The following is a 15,099-nucleotide window of genomic DNA, read 5'->3' on the forward strand; positions in this document are numbered from 1 at the left end:
CGCAGCCAACATGGCCGACCCGAGTTTGATTCCTCCGCCCCTCTCGGAGAGCCCGGCAAGCTACCGAGAGTATTCGATATGCCAAACACAGTAACAACAAAGTCTCCAATGGAGATGTTACTGGGCCAGCTCGAGCAAATCGACGAACAACGGGAGGGCCTTTACTTTACTTTACGTGTTCCTTCTATGGCCATGGAAAAATCAAGGTATTTCACAGCAGAAAGAGGAACACTCAGACAACTTCAGTTGACAAAGTCATATCTGATCTACCTCAAATTGAAATATTAGAACCAAGGGGCTAGAAGACAACAGAAGTGTGAAACACATGCTTCTCACAAAATCATTGCCAGTCATATCTCTGGCATAACATGTTCCCTGAGCATTAGATAAAGCCTTACAGGCCCTTGAGCACAACCAGATGTGGCCCAGAGGTTTCCCCAGCATCAGTGGGGTGGCCTGCCGGACCTAACAACACTGCATCCTCAAACTGAGCAGGTAGGCCATACATCACTGAGAGGAGTTCTCAGGCCACCTAAACAGCATTTTTGAGAAACCCTAAATCAATTAATTTATCAGTTAAATTTGGACCCAGGGATCGAATTGTGCACAGGAGACCCACCCTACCCAGATAAATACCCCACTGGCAGATTTCCACTCTCGACACTACTTCCACTACCCAGCCGTCGCCACACTCCAGGACGCTTTCCGGACCCGCGTGGCAGCTCCGGCCGAGACCCACGCACAACTGAAGACCCACAGAACAAGATAAGTGGAACTCTCCGAGACCTTGGACTCCAGGCTCGGCGGACCCAGGGACAGAGCTTTTCTGCTTGCTCCCACCACCACAGGTGACAAAGGGATTCTAATCAGGAGCCCCACCCTACCCTGCCCTGTCTGCTTCCATCAACCACCCAGGGATCGAATTGTGCACAGGAGACCCACCCTACCCAGATAAATACCCCACTGGCAGATTTCCACTCTCGACACTACTTCCACTACCCAGCCGTCGCCACACTCCAGGACGCTTTCCGGACACGCGTGGCAGTTCCGGCCGAGACCCACGCACAACTGAAGACCCACAGAACAAGATAAGTGGAACTCTCCGAGACCTTGGACTCCAGGCTCGGCGGACCCAGGGACAGAGCTTTTCTGCTTGCTCCCACCACCACAGGTGACAAAGGGATTCTAATCAGGAGCCCCACCCTACCCTGCCCTGTCTGCTTCCATCAACCACCCAGGGATCGAATTGTGCACAGGAGACCCACCCTACCCAGACAAATACCCCACTGGCAGATTTCCACTCTCGACACTACTTCCACTACCCAGCCGTTGCCACACTCCAGGACGCTTTCCGGACCCGCGCGGCCGCTTGCGGCCGCGCGACACATCATAAGACACTAAAAACCCATCTTCTGGAATTGTCGTACCATATTTGATAGGGTTCAAATATGGTAACACCTACAAGGGTGATTAGAGGTCACCCCAAAAGCCTCTATACCTCTCGGAAAGACTGGCAAGCTACCGAGAGTATTCCACCCGCACGGAAGAGCCTGGCAAGCTATCCGCTGTGTATTCGATATGCCAAAACCAGTAACTACAACTGGTCTCATTCACCTGACCCTGAACGATCGGTTTGAGGCCCTCCATGTTCCCGGAGCGAAGAGATGCCATTGGGCTACACTAGCACGCGACAGGGACAAATGGAGACGTTACTGGCGCCCGCTCGAGCAAATCGACGACTAACGGGAAGTTAAGTGATTAAGTGAAGTGATTAAATTTGGACACCCAAACCAGAGAAACTTTGAGATCCAGATTACTGACTCCAAAAACCAAAGGACCCCAGAATTTCAGTGTCTTCAACTTGAGTAACTTTGAAGCTTTCAGAAGGACACATTTTTCACAAGAGGAAGTAGAAGAGTCCAGCTCTCTGGAAATGAGGCACAGAGGGACAAGGTCACTGGCCTCCATGCTAATTAGAGATTTTGATGAGCTAGAATCCCATTCCCCATCTCCCACCCACACCCACACCATAGCCACTCACTGTTCTCGGTGAGCTTTCCCCAGCCAGTTATCCAACAAGATGTGCCATTGGGCAGCTCCATGCCAGGGGTTGGAAGGTAGACAGGAATGATATAGGAGCTGAAGTTCACAGGTTGGTGCAGTTGTAATACCGTTGCAAAATGGTGGAGCTTCTTAAAGTCTGGATGGATGATAATGCAGCTCACAGTCACTCTCTTGGCGTATTGGGTGTCCTGGTAGAACTGCGTACTTCCCTCAAACACCCAGTAATCTTCAGGGGCATGACACTTACTGCAGGAGGGAAAGTGACAGTCATTATCTTCTGTATATGGCAGCTTGCGCCTCTACACCATCATCTGACCCCCAGCACTGCCTTGTCTGCACCACCCCACATGACTCTCCCTTTCTGTCAGCCCTTCTCTCTGGAGACCAGCGGCGGTTTTAAACAGAACTCAGCACACACCCATTACTGGAGGAAGGGATCACGGAGGGCTGGAGGCCCCCATGAGGCTAGACGATCCTGACCTTCCTTGGGCACATGCAGCGAGACCTGGCTACATCTTGGCTCTTGAACCGCCTAAACTGCTCTAGCACCAGTCCTTTCTCTCACTTCCTTCTTTTTTATTTTTTATTTTTATTTTGATTTGCTTTTTGGGTCACACCCAGCAATGCACAGGGATTACCCCTGGCTTTGCACTCAGGAATTACTCCTGGCGGTGCTCAGGGGACCATATGGGGTGTTGGGGATCGAACCCGGGTTGGCCACGTGTAAGACAAACGCCCTACCCACTGTGCTATCGCTCCCGCCCCTCACTTCCTTCTTGGTACTCACCTGTTCTAAAACTGCACAAAATCATTGGTCAATGGGAGACCATGTGTAAACCTATAGGAACACTCAACCAGACCCAGGACAGAGAGCAGCTCTGTTCTTCAAGGTCAGGGACTCCATATCTAGTGTCCATGCAGCTGGCCAATAGACATGTGATGAGCAGAGACCCCAGGCCAGAGACATGCAGAACACCAGCATCTGCCCCTGCATCCCAGGTTCCAGCCTCTCTCTGCCAACCAGGATTGCAGGGACATTGAGGGAAGCCCTGGTGTGAGGTGACAAAGAGCCAGCTCTCATTGCACCTGGGAGGCAGGATGAACACTGCCATCTCGGGGGCATACCTGTGTCGGGGGAAGGCACAGGGATGAGGATGGAAGATGAGCAAAGTCAGGTGAGGAGTGAGGACAATACAGGAGAGGACAGGTCACAGGCAGAAAGACTTGGACTAGAAGGACACAGATTGTCCCAGCACCCAGCCTTGAGGATGCGGGGGCTCTAATCTTTTAACCCTCTCCCCTGCCAGCCAAGCTGCAAGGACCCAAGAAACAACTCACTTTGGAAAGCAGTGGGCGGTAGAGAACACCCAGAGGGAATCAATGAGCACAGCTCCACAGGGATGACTGCCCCGGTACTGCAGGCTGGCCAGCCATGGCCACTGGCCCTCCACGGCCTCCTGGCCACCAGTGATCATCCCTACGCCCCTGGGCTTCCCGCACACTGTGGAGACCAGCCCGATGCCGTGCGGGAGACAGGGAGGTCCCCGTTTCCTCTCCGGTAGACCCTTGACCACTTCTCGGTGGGAAAGCCAGGAGCAGGGCTCAACCAGCCCCAGAGCCACAGGGCAGCTTGGTGTCTGATGTCCCTGCCCGCTGCCTGGGCAGCAGGATCCTGGACAGCAGAGCGCGCGTGAGCAAGCCCCGTGGGACGACGCGGAAGGGATGTGGTGGCCACAGCTGGTTCCAGCCGCATCCCGGCGACCCCATGCCCACAGCGCCCCCCACCCCACTCCCACCCCGGGCCCAGACACCAGCTTTGTGTGCGGGGCTGTCCTAGTATCCCGCCTCCACCTCCCCGCTGTCTCGGGAGGGGCGGTGGTGGGCCGTGGGGCCTGGACAGGGCGGGCCGGGTGCCCCAACCGCGTGGACGCAGTGGCTGGCTGCCCGCACGAAGACTGGGGAACACCGAGAGGGAAAAACAGGCTGGGCCAGTCCACTCCGGCTGTCCCCTGCCCAAGGCCATCCGCTCACCTGCGCCCAGGGCGCCCCAGGCACCTCCTGGGCCCTCGGGCTTTGGGGGCGGGACTTCCTGCCAGGGTCTTCCCGGTTCAGAGCCCAGGGACAGCGTGGCCCCGCCCCTCTGTCCTCTGACCCCACCCTGACACTGCCCCCTGACCCTAAGACACACCTGACCTCTCTAATCCCATCCTCCTCCTTGGACACAGCTCTCTCCTGAGCCCTCCTTGACCTTGGACCTGCCCCTGCGCTGTCCCCGCCCTGGCCCCGCCCTGACCCCGCTCTAATCCCCTCGGACCCGAGCTCTCACACCCCACCTTGGCCCCACTCTGACCAGGTCAGGCCCTGGAGAGTTGGAGCAGGGTCCACGGAGCAGCTGAGTGCTTCTGCTCACTCAAGGGAGGGACCTAGGGACTCCAGGTGGCTTTTGGAAGAGATCTGGGCTGGAGAGGTCGAGCTCAGAGTTGAGTAGGGGCCTCAGGCGCAGCTGGAGCTGCGGGATGGATCCATCCTGAGATGAGAACGTTGGAGCAGAACGGGAGACCCCAGGAGCGAGACCCCAGGAGCGAGCCGAGAGGAGGGACCCAGGGAGGCAGGATTGTGCGGGGATGCTTCAACCCAGGAAGGGCAAGCCACACCGCTAGATAAGGGATACGCTTCTCAGCTTGTTACAGAGTTCAACTGAGATAGAATTCATGGCATAAAATTCACCCATTAGAAGGGACAATTCCATAATTTTCAGTATAATTTAGGATTTTTTAGTAATGACTTTCATTGGAAATAATCTGAAAGATCCTCAGTGAGTGAATCATCAGGGAAAATTGTATAATCCGTTGTAACAAATACTAACATCCAGTATAAAAAACATTGATTCTATCACAGGATGTCAAGTGGATTTTGCTTAGTCATTTAGTGAGTAGTCATTTCTATAACATTTCATCTTCATAGCATGTATAGTCCCGTTTGGAGAATATCATTCTCAATAAGACGAAGTTGTAAAGATGGAAAACTGTGGTGTGGTGATCACTTGCCATGAAAACCGTCTTACTCAAAATATGAGATTTAAATATTGATGTTCAGTTTATTCATTTTTAAGCTTATTAATCTGGTGTTTTCTATCATCGCTAAGAATTTTACTTTCGCACCTGTGTCAAAACTGATTTTGTTTTTCTGTTTATGAGTCTAGGATTGGGAGAAATTTCTTATAAATTGCTAAGTCTGGAAATTAGATTCTTCCTCCTGGTTTTCTTGGCTTACAGTAGTATTTTTTTCCTCCACTTTTGAAATCTACAATAATATATATGCTGATTTGGAGATTTTTCCAATTTGTTGTTGATTTTCTGTCGCAAAGCCTATTCCTTGTCGTGTGTGGTCAGTGATGTTTCTGTTCTTTACTTCATGTCCTAACTGTGTTCATCTGAGCTCTCAGCTCCCTGAAACCCATTATAACACTAGAGAACAAGACACAAGAAAATGAAATTCACATTTTCCTCTGCTGTGAAATGTCTCTTCTGTCAGATGAATCTACAGGAGAGATCAGAGGCAGCTGATGTCAGAAAGACCCTGTCTTTCATCTTCTCTGCCGAAACCTATGTTAAAACTCAAAAAAGTGGGGCTGGAGCAATAGCACAGCGGGTAGGGCGTTTGCCTTACACGTGGCTGACCCGGGTTCAATTCCCAGCATTCCATGTGGTTCTCTGAGTACCGCCAGGAGTAATTCCTGAGTGCATGAGCCAGGAGTAAACCCTGTGCATCGCTGGCTGTGACCCAACAAAAAAAAAAAAAAGGAAAAAAGAAAAAAGCAAAGAAGAACCAGAGCTAGGTACAGGGGTAAAGGCTTGCATGTGACTAAATCCTGCTTTGATCCAGGAAACATTTATGGTCCTCTGAGCACTGCCAGGAATGATTTCTGAGCACAGAACCTAGAGCAGGCCCTGAGCACCACTGGGTGTGTTCCAAAAACCAAAAGGGAAGCGAAAAAAATAGCAAAAAAAGTAAAGAGAGAATATCTCAGAAATTCACAGTCAAAGGCCCTTGCTTTGTCATTTATGAGTTCCTAGAAAAAGAAGAATGCCTGAGATCGAATTTCTTTCTGCATCACACCCACCAGACACTTTAGGAATGAGATTCAAATAATTTGGGCTCCTATGTCATTTTAATTTTTGTTTATTTATAATCAAGGTCCTATCATTTCCTTCTGCTAATTTTTTCTTTCCATCTCCATCTTCTTCACATGTGAGCTCAAATTGATTATTTGAGACTTTCTTACTTTTTCTTTTCTTTTTTTAAAGGTAGGCCTGTATTGCTTTGATCTTCCCTCATTCCCATCACTTTCTTTGCTGCATGTCCTAGTTTATTTTTACTTTGTCTCTTGTTAATGTTCATATATCTTATTTATTTCCTCATTGTTTCAAGAGCTATTCAGAAGAATCTTGTTCTGCTTCTGTATAGTGTGATTCTTACTGTTTGCTTTTGGGTTGATTTTTTTTCCCTTCATAGCTTTGTAATGGGAAAAGATGCTTAAGTTCACTTAAATGTTTATATTATTATTGATACTTTTGTAGAGATCTAAGATTGATTTGAACCTATTTGAAACAACGTTTCATATGCACTGACAAGAATGTGTTTCCTCTAGGTTCATTCTCTTGAAGCCTTGCCAGCTTGTGATTTCTAAATCGCCTCTTTTTCCAATACCAGAAGGTGTCGCTGTGACCTTACTTCTGGGTTTCTTTTGGGTCCTGCTTGGAGGAGGGGAAAGGCAAGCCAGAGACAACTTCCCCTAGCCACCCACAGCCCTGGGCAGGGAGGGCAAACCTGAGCACAGAGTTCACAATTCTCCCCATCTCAGCCCCTGTCTATGGTGTCGGTGGACAGCATCTGGGTTTCCCTCTGACCTCAGACTCTAAATCCCCAGGGAAGAGGGGAGGGCAGTGGGGGAAAGAACACACCTGCCACAGCCAAGTGTCCAGAGCCAAGTGTCTGTGTCCAGTGGCCCGTCTTGATAGTTGGCACAAACCTACCCTCTCTCTGTGGAGTTCACTGGGGGTGGGGGGGTGAAGTTCTACCTTCCCCAGCCAGGTCAGCTGACAGCTATGGCTCCACTCATGGGGCTCCATCAACTCCATGTGTCTCTCTCTTTCTCCCCCTTCAGAAAAACAGGTGTGTGGTCCTTAGGCATCCTCGGATGATGAATCACTGAGTGTGGTGAGAGAAGTATGGAACCTTCTGGCACTACTTTAAGGGTGATGTTTGGCGGTAGCTGCTCATTCCCCATGATGATGAAATCATATTTGTTCATTGATCCTCTCAGGCTTACAGTTATCTTTCCTTTTTAAATTTAGAAAAAGTTTGTTAAGCATTAAGGCGCTGTTACTTACGTAGTTATTCATAGTTGACTTTGAGGTATACAATGTTCCATACAATCTCACCACTGGTGTTGACTTCCCTCCACCAGTTTCCCTAAGATTCCTTCCATCCCCCAGCCTGTCTCCTTGACAGGCACATTTTATTATTATCATTTTTTCATGTAAGAGTACTGCTATTTATTCAGCCATTAATTAAGCTGATTGAATTGGCATGAACTCCACATTACTTTTTAAAATTTTTTTAATTGAATGTCCATGAGATAGACCATTACAAATCTGTTCATAATTGAATTTCAGTCATACAATGATCCAACACCCATCCCTCCACCAGTGTACATTTCCCACCACCAGTGTCCCCTGTTTCCTTCCCACCACCCTCCAATGCCCCATCCCTCATCACCAGCTCCCTCTATGGGAGGCACTTTTCTTCTTGCTCTCTTTCTCCTTTTCCTTCTGTGTGTTATGATTTGCAATACAGGTACTCAGAGGTCATGGTGTTTGTTCAGGGAATTCAGTATTTTTATTGACTCAGTAAGGCTGGAGTATCTTTTCAACTGTGTGGCAGCTTTGGGGTGTGGATGTGACTGCTGAGGCTTCCAGAAGTACAGGGAAGTGGAGGCAGGTAGCCCATCCAGACACTGAGAAAGTCTGGCGATTTCAGTCACAAAACCCGCATACCCTAATTTTCAGCAGGTTCTGTCTTGGTGAGGTTCATTCTGAGATGGTTTAGTCAAGCCAGGGGTATGGTGGCGATCCTGGTCTGTTCAGCCAAGTTTGGGTCCGAGATTAACTGCAACTTTTGATATCTTTCGAGATTTATTTATGGGTCTCTTAAGTAAAGTCTGTAGTAGAGCTGACATGGTGGCACTGGAGTTGGTTCGTGGGGGGTGAATGCTGGTGCTTCCATGTGTATTGGGAAGTGGGGGGAGGTAACCCATCCCAACTATGAGAAAGCCTGGAGATTTCCATCAGAAAACCTACATACCAGAATTTTCAGCAGATTTTATCTTTGTGAGGTCCATCCTGAGATGGTGAAGTCAGGTCAGGGGTATGGTGGCTATTTTGGATTGCTTCCAAGCAAGCAGCTGCTGGGGGCTCTGCTTGGGGGTGCTTCAGGCTAACATGATTTACCCCTATCTGTTCAGCCATGAGTGGGTCTGAGATTAATTGTGGCTTTTGATTTCTTTCTAGAGTTATTTATGGGTCTCTGAAGTAAGGTCAATGAGCTTGTATAGCTGAGCTAGAGGTGACTTGTGGGCATGGCTCCCACATACTTAACTTTTGGTCATTTAATTTTTTGGCAAATTTGGTCCCACATTGTTGGGGTCCAGTCAAAGGCACAGAGGCAATTTTGGGGTATCAGGAAGCCTAAAGTCACCATCAGGCTGCTGATGCACTCTCCCCGCAGATGCAGGTTGACTGATGGCAGCACCATACCCCTGGACAGGCATATTTTTTTTAACTTGGTTGTTGTAGTATGAGTCTTATGCTTAGAGTGTTGTTAGCTGTATAATACAGATATGCAGATAAACCTCACCTCTATACTACTGTACGTGCTCCCTACACTTGTTACGCCCCTCCATTCTTTTCTTCTCACTCCCCTCAGTTTCTTTCCTTCCATTTATTTCTTATTTGTGTAATCAAGGGCCAAGTGTCATCTAGGCATATCCCCTTTGTTACCTTGCATTCTTTACCCTGTTCTTCTATATACCACAGACAAGTGACATTTATCTGTGGCATTTGTCCTACTTCTGACTCACTTCAGTTCCATTCGAGTTGTGGCAAACTGCATGACTTCACCTTTCGTTATAGTTGCATTGTATTGTATTGTGTTTGCATATCATACTCTCATTAATTGCTCATCTCATGTTGGATACCTAAGTTGGTTCCGTGTCTACCTATTGTGTTGAGTATTGCAATGAATAATGGTGTGCATTTGTTCTTTTGAATGAATGTTTTTGTGTCTTGGGGGTAATAGCAAAATGCAGCATTTCTGGATCATATGGCAGCTTTGTTCTTACTTTTCTGAGAAACCTCCAAACCGTTTTCCACAGGAGCTAAGCCAGGCAACATTCCCACCAACAGCAGGTAAGGATTCCTTTTCCACCACATCCCAACAACAGCACAGATTATGCCCTGTTTTTTTTTTTTTCTGATAGGTGCCATTCCGTTTGTGTGATATTATTATCTCATTATCATCTTGATTTGGATTTCCCTGAGAGTAAGTGATAGCACTGTAGCACTGTCCTCCCGTTGTTCATCAATTTGCTCGAGCGGGCACCAGTAATGTCTCTATTGTGAGACTTGTTACTGTTTTTGGCATATCGAATATGCCACGGGTAGCTTGTCAGGCTCTGCCATGAGGAAGAGATACTCTCCATAGCTTGCCAGGCTCTCCGGAGGAATCAAACCTGGATCAGCCGTCACAGTCACAGTCACAGTCCTCCCGTTGTTCATCGATTTGCTTGAGCGGGCCCAGTAACGTTTCCATTGGAGACTTTGTTGTTACTGTGTTTGGCATATCCAATACGTCACCGGTAGCTTGCCAGGCTCTGCCGTGCGGGCGAGATACTCTCGGTAGCTTGCCGGGCTCTCCGAGAAGAGTGAAGCAATCGAACTCGGATCAGCCGTGTGCAAGGCAAATGCCCTACCCGTTTTGTGCTACCGCTCCAGCCCAGCAGAGACCAGTGATAAGTGATAATGAACCCTTTTTCATGTGTTATTTCATGGTCATCAGTCTACTTTAGAGATGTGTCAATTTCTTTTCTCTCAGAATGTTTTAATAGGGTTTGTGAATTTGGGGGGCGCTATAGATCTTGGATATTAATATTTACTTGATGTGTTGCACGTGAATATTATCCCCCATGCAGTCTGGTGTCCTTTAGTTGTAGACCATGTTTTTAGCTAGGCAGAAGCTTTTTAATTTTATGAAGTCCCATTTGTGTATTTTTGTTTCCGCTGTCCTTGTCAATGGGTCTGATCATTGGAAACACCTTTGAAGCCCATAGCACTGCTTCCTTCTCCAGGGTGGAGGGGTCAAACTAAGTCCAATTTACCACCCATAGAGCTCTGGAGTCAGCATGCAGCAGCCTGGCAGGCAGCCACCAGTTGGCATGTATCCAGTCCCTGTGTCTGCTGGGCAGCATTGAGTACAGGTCCCTCACCAGAACCCAGCCTGCCCACTTGCAGAAAGGACAGGAGTGCACAACTGGCCACAGGGCACACATTACCTCCTCTTGGGGCCACACCGAATCCCCTCTGTAGAAGGCTGGATAAACACTGGGCTCTACCTGGCTGGCCATAACTAGAGTCAACCACATATCAGGTTTCTACTAGAACCTGGGTTTGATCCTGCCCCATCAAGTAAGGGTTGGCCAGGAGCTCACCTCTGGCCCAGAGCTGTGGACCATCTGCTCATATAAGTCCCTAGCCTCTGCACAGCTTGGACCTGCCTACGCAGGTTTGCGGAAACTCTTCTCACCTAGCTCTGGTGAGCTTTTTGATTTCCCTTCCATGATCCAGTGCCCGAGCCCTTACCCAGCCCACAACTGGACATGCAGTTTGGACCCTCACCAGGACTGTTCCAACAGTGGGGTGTGGAACATGGCCCTTTGGCAACTGCAGAGGCTGCTGCCATTTCCGGAGCCTATCCCAGGTGGCCCTTTTGGAGACAACACATATAGGGAACACAGGACCTGGGCAAGGTGGGCGCCAAAGCCTGCTGAATCACCAACAGTGCAAGGAACACCTGCAAGAGTTTGACAGACAGGTGACAGGTGTGCCTGCATGTGCACTGGGATGGCTTTTGTCTGACCCAACCCAGTCCCAAGAACGTAACACAAACAGCAAGACTATTCTGGGGCTCAAGGATCCTCAAGGCCAGATACTGGGACCTTTGTTCCCCACCTATCACATGAAAATGCATCCCTCAGTCTTTATCCTTTTCAGATAAAACATGGCCCCCTCTCCAGGGACTTTGAGGTGTGCCTTTTCTTGGGAGCAGACTGTGTTAATACCTCCCAAGCCCCAGCTAGACCCTTCCCTACCCCCGACCCCCTCCCACTTCAGAGGAATGAAGAGCTGGTCTCAGCCAGCTGCCACCCGTGCTCTAACAACTAAACGCCAGTTCCCCAGGGCTTTCCAGATGCTTGTTCCAACTTTTTCAGGTCCTTTATTAGTGCCACCACCTCAGAGCCTCCTCCATCCAACTCAGCTCCACAGACTGGCTGCCCCTCTACGGTATGCTCCATGAAGGGGTGAGCCCAGGAATCCCTCGGCTCCCTGACTGTGACAATGGGGCTTCCTCAGTGCTCCCTGGTGGAGAGCAGAGCTTTCTCCAGACGTGCCAGTGTTTAAACTCCCAGCCCTTGCTGTGGTGGGGCCAGATGGCAAGGAGACTCGCCAACAGGAACAACCTGGAGGTTATGGGCCAGTCTATGGGAGTGAGCACAGGCTTCGCTGCTGTGTCTAGGTCCCCTGCAGGGCAGCTGGTCTGCTCTGATATCTGGATGCTGGACTTTGCGTGCCCAGTAAGGAGCATGCAGGAGCAGTAGAAAGGTCTGACCACCTTATTTCATCTGTGCCGCAGAGTCTGGACATACTTCATTTCCACCGCACTGATCACAGTCTTAGAGAGAGTAGAACAAAGCTGGTATGGTGCCCAGGGAACTGCTCTTGTTTCTAGGGACCAAATACATGATCAGGCATGTAGCCAGGTTGAGCCACTTCACACCAGAAGCTACTGGTGCTGGGGAGGAGCCTAAAGTGTTACCCTTCAACATTCCCGACAAGAAATGAATCTCAGAACTGAGCAGCTCGCTGAAGAGATGTCTCCAGATCTTGCACCAGGCCGATTTCACCGGGGTGCCTCAGACAGGGGCAGGTGTTGTCCCTCCACCTGCCCCCTACGAATTCCATAGCCCAATGGAAAACCCAGGTATGTGAGACCAGTGACTGCTAACTCTAGTCCTCAAGGGATCAGGGACAGCTGCTCCTTCCCATCTCCCCACCTCTATGTCATGCCCATGAACTGCCTCCAGGTGCCATTTAAGCACAGTAACGGCCTTGACCCAGAGACTCAAAAATGAATCTCAGAACCGAGCAGCTCGCTGCAGAGATTTCTTCAAAACCTAATTATTTAAAATTTTAGAATTCTAGGAGCGTGCAGCCACTTTTGTGGCCATGTGACTTCTCATGCTATTCATAATAAGCAATACAAAATAAAGTGTCTGTCTGTAGGGCAGGCTTGAGTGGTGGTGGTGGTAAACTTAGAAATAATGGTGAGGGGATGGTGTAATGGTGGTGGGATTAAAACATTAAGTGTAATCCATTATTGTGAACAACGTTGTGAAAATAAAATTTAAAAAATAATTTTATTTTATTTTATTTTTAAGTAACTTTTTAAAAAATTTTTATTAGTGAGACACCATGAGGTATAGTTGTAGACTTACAAATTTTTGTGCTTGGGTTTCAATTATACAACGATCAAATACCCATCCCTCCACCAGTGCCCATTTCCCACCACCACAGATCACAGTATCCCTCCCACCCCCCATCCCCCCCATCTCACCCTGCCTCTGTGGCAGGGCATTCCCTTTTGTTCTCTCTCTCTTTTCAGGTGCTGTGATTTGCAAAAGAAGCATTGAGTGGCAATCATGTTCAGTCTATAGTCTACTTTCAGCATGCTTCTCCCATCCTGGGAGGATCCTCCCAACACCCTTTATTTTAAAAAATAATTCTGGGTACCAAAAAAAACCCACCCATTCCTGACAGGAACCGCCTGTGATTTTGAACTCTCTCCAAATAGGCAGAAAATAACAGACCACCAAAGGCACTGTATATCCTAAACTATCAGGGATACAGAAAACTGCAGGTCCAGGACACCCATGCTCAGTTCCAGAAAACAAGACAGGACAGACAAGGAAAGATTAAGGACTTTGCTGTTTGTCTTAGTGTAAAGAAAGCACCAAGACAGGACACATGTTCTCTGGATAACACAACTCATTGAATCCCTAATACAGTTATCAGAACCTTCGCACTCGGGTTGCATTACACAGTGCATAAAATCTCTACTCCAGAATCCCAAATTTGGGATTCTCTGCCAGCAGTGAGAGGGTTTTTCCCAGGCTTGCGTTCTCAATAAAATTCTTTGAGAAACTCACTTAAAATCTGCATATCTGCTGTTAGCTAGTACCAGGGAGTAGAAAGAAGCTCAGTGTTCATCAACCATTGAAGGCATTGCCAGATGCAGCCCTTCTGCACATGGAATATGATTCTGTAGTTAACGTTTGAGCTGTGGATGTGCTGGTGTAGGTGTACCAAGTAAAGCTGTTTTCAGTGAAAGAGTCCACAGATAGCTACGAGGCCGCAGATGGTCAGAGTGTGGGAATCTAGAGAAAGAAAGAGGAGTGGGTGTTAGGGAGCGGATCGTGATCTCCCTTTAACGACAAAGAGACTCCAGAGACTGCAAACAGCAAGCAAGGTTTATTGTAAGACTGGCTAGCCAGGGTCAAGCCGCCTACACAGACATGCAGGTCAGTTAGGTGAGGCAAGACCCAGAACTTCTTCAAAGGGGATCTTACATAGGCCTTCACTGGCCATTACAGCAAAGCCCGCGCATTTCATAGACAATAGACTTGTAACAACATGTGCTTTCTTAACCAATACAATTAAGGGTACATCACTTCTTAGCCTATAGTTTAAAGATCAGCATTTTGCATCAGTGCTTAGGAACTGACAGGTTTTTAAGGCAGTCCTGGGTCTTGCAACATGGATCTTCTGAGAGACATCCGGTTATCTGGTCTGACCCCCACCCTTGAGTACCTGTATCTGAATTCCTTGCTCAGGGGCTGAAATACCAGCTATTTTGCAGTGCAGGCTCCTATAAAGCGGATCTGAAAAAGCTTATCTAGACCTGTTCCTTGAAAAACAAGTTATTTTGCAATGCAGGTTCCTATTAAGCTAAGCTAAATTCATTCTGGTGGTAGACCATTTTGGGTCTGTCCCTCACATTGGGGGGTTCAGGACTCAAGGATCCGTGGGGAGACAAAGGGTGATGGCTGAGGGGAGGAGGTTATGGACAGCTTCTGATGATTATGAGCTCTATTCTAAAGTGTGGTGAAAATGTTTTAAAATGTATTTTGGAGCTGAAGAGGTAGTACAGCTGATGGGGCAGTTGCCTTGAACATGGCCAACCTGGGTTTGAATCCTGGCACTCCATATGGTCCCCTGAGCCCAGAAAGGAATAATTCCTGGGCAGATCCAAAGTAAGCTCCAGGAACCACTTTGTGTGACCCTAAAACAAATAAGATTGAATTTTGAGAATTGGGAAAATTGTATACACATTAAGGTGCTTGTGTTGCAAGTGGACAGCTCTGGTTCTACTGATCTCCAGCACCACGTTGTCCCCTGAGCTCTACCGGGAGTGAGTACTAGAACGAGGAGCTCTGTAGAGCAGGCACTGTTGGGTGTGCCCCGCGAACTCAGGGAAGAAATAGAAAGAGTAATGTTATAAAAATATGTTATATCAGGTCAATGGAATAGAGTTAAATATCCTGACAGAAACCCTCAATTATATGATAATTTGACCTTTGATAAAAGAACAAGATATAGGAAGTGGATCAAGGAAAGCTTCTTCAACAAGTGGTGCTGGGAA

The 15,099-nt window shown here is 48.3% G+C and overlaps 1 pseudogene; it reads left to right on the top strand.

Annotated features, from left to right (window-relative positions):
* The window catches only part of LOC130036154 (NUT family member 2G-like), a 75,167-nt pseudogene extending 61,329 nt beyond the window's left edge, over positions 1-13,838 (top strand).
* The last annotated feature ends 1,261 nt before the right edge of the window (positions 13,839-15,099 follow it).

The sequence above is a fragment of the Sorex fumeus genome, unplaced genomic scaffold, assembly GCF_029834395.1.
Source record: "Sorex fumeus unplaced genomic scaffold, SorFum_2.1 ptg000063l, whole genome shotgun sequence".
In the NCBI taxonomy this organism is placed as follows: domain Eukaryota; kingdom Metazoa; phylum Chordata; class Mammalia; order Eulipotyphla; family Soricidae; genus Sorex; species Sorex fumeus.